This window comes from Cupressus sempervirens, chromosome 5 (genome assembly GCF_028749045.1).
Source record: "Cupressus sempervirens isolate cs-2001-9-10 chromosome 5, ASM2874904v1, whole genome shotgun sequence".
Classification (NCBI taxonomy): domain Eukaryota; kingdom Viridiplantae; phylum Streptophyta; class Pinopsida; order Cupressales; family Cupressaceae; genus Cupressus; species Cupressus sempervirens.
This window is the reverse complement of record NC_143122.1, coordinates 179602512-179604750: the sequence shown is the minus strand read 5'-3', so window position 1 is coordinate 179604750 and position 2239 is coordinate 179602512. Positions and strand designations below refer to the sequence as shown.

The following is a 2239-nucleotide window of genomic DNA, read 5'->3' as shown; positions in this document are numbered from 1 at the left end:
TTAGAGAAAACTGAAAGTTACACAAAGGTAACAATTAGTGGAAAGAAAATTGCCCAAACTCAAAATTTTGGTATGCAATTATCTTTCGAGTCTCCCTTCTCTAAAAATGCAAAAGACAACAAAGATCTCATTACATGTTGCATCAAAATCACTATCTAAAAGGAAACATAAATTCCCTTCCCTGTATTATATTCAAAATCAAAATATCCCCTCTTTTTCAACACATAGTTCAAAAAATAAACAAGAGCTCTACTCTTTCTCCCTTAGAAGAATTGAAGAATCTAGAAAAACTCTCCCTTCCTACTATAGCACAAAGTCTATAGTCACCGAAAAAAAAGTAAAACCCTGTGTAATGAGAAAATCCTCAATAAATAAGCCTCCTTCTCTTCTTTAGTTTCCCAACATAACTAATTCTTTTCAAAATCTGCCTCTCTTTACCTTCCTCATAACTTTTCAGTTATTAAAACTGATTCTTCATTATCACTTCCCTATACCTAATGTTTGTTTTAAAATTGTCTTTATAAAGATAACATTAGGAATACTTGTAGAATCTAAATCTTTAGACCATGACACCTATCATATATAAGCATTATGTGAGAGAGTTTACATATGCCACCTGGTCTCCTAGATCATTATTTCCATGGGACCTAAGATCCATGAATCTCTTTGCAAGTGCTCAACAATTTGCTACAATTGATAGTTGATATGCCTTAAATTTTATAGTCATAGCTTGCTTTGGATACATAGCCAGTCCTCCTATAGTATGTTTATGTGGTCCTCCCTGTAATCCTGGAAAAATAGAATTGTTGATAGCTATCTTGAGATCAATGTCCAACACTAGCTCCTTCTTGAAAAAGATTATTCCTCCTCGAGGGCCTCTTAAAGACTTGTGTGTCATTGTTGTCACAACATCATAATAATCAAATGGATTGGACATAACAAAAGCAGCTACTAATCCACTTATATGTGCCATATCCATCATTAGGAATGCCCCACCTAAATCTACCAAAAGTGAGGATAGTCAATGTCTCAAGAATATGCACTAGCACCAGAAATAATGAGTTTTGGCCTAAAAAGGATAGTTGTCTTCTCAAGCATTTAATAATCAATGAGTCTTGTGGATTCATCCAAACGGTATGGCATGGATTCAAAATAAATAGATATGGCAGATACTCATCTCTTTGCAGTCATGAACCCATGAGACAGATGCCCTTTGTGTGGTAGGTCCAAGCCCATTATTCGATCATGTGGATGGAGAAGAGCTATATAGATAGAAAAGTTAGCTGGGGAACCAGATAACGACTAAACATTAACACCCCATTTGTTGTTGTTAAGATAGAATGCTGCCAAGGCCCTATTTTGGCAAAGTCTCTCACTTTGATCAATAAATTCATTGCCACCATAGTATCTCGTTCCATCATCGAGCTTGAGCCCGAGTTGCTTTTATAAAGACTTCATTGCCTTTGATTGTGGAGCTTCAATTTCTCTTTGGCTATCACCTCTTTATTCATGCATCTCTGATGCTTTGGTCCACAGTTCTAATGGAGAGATGACTATGTTGGTAGAGAGCACATGAAGCATTCTTTTATGTTTTTGCAAAGAGCATATCTATCGACACAGAATTTGGCCTCGCTAATGACCCGTGAATTTTCTTGATGATCTGCCGCCATGCATTCGGGTTTTAATAGAATGCATACTCGGGCTCAATTATATTCTTGTAAATAATTTCTATCATAAGAGACAGACCACGGGTTTTATAATCAAAATACTTTCTGAAACTATGGTAACGTCCTTTGGTCAGCTTTTGGTGCTCGGAGGTCATTGGTTTGGTATAGCGCATGGTGGAAATATCATCCCCTGTGGTTTAAAATTATTGACAGATACTACACGGGTTTTCCATCTCTTCTAACTGCTATTGAGATTTAAACCATAGTTTGATACCATCATCATTTGTTCTCTTGCACCCATAATTGGAGTCTTGTATCAGTGTTAAAAGAGGCATTCAAGAGTTTTCACAACATCTTTTGAACCAAACCCAACTACATTCAAGGTGTCGTGCCTGAGCTTGAGCTTCAAAATCATGAAATTGAACTACAACATCGGTATTCTATGAAATAGTTCACAACCAGCCTTCTTGTCAATAAAAATTATAACTATATGAGCATGATATAAGGTGAGTGTCTCTGTAATAACCATATAACTTGTGTTCTATGATGAAAAATTCCTCAAGTTGCCATGA

General features: G+C 36.1%; 1 pseudogene; it reads right to left on the bottom strand.

Annotated features, from left to right (window-relative positions):
• Positions 1 to 676: 676 nt before the first annotated feature.
• Positions 677 to 1670, bottom strand: LOC149555003 (serine hydroxymethyltransferase 3, chloroplastic pseudogene; annotated as a pseudogene).
• Between the last annotated feature and the right edge of the window lie 569 nt (positions 1671 to 2239).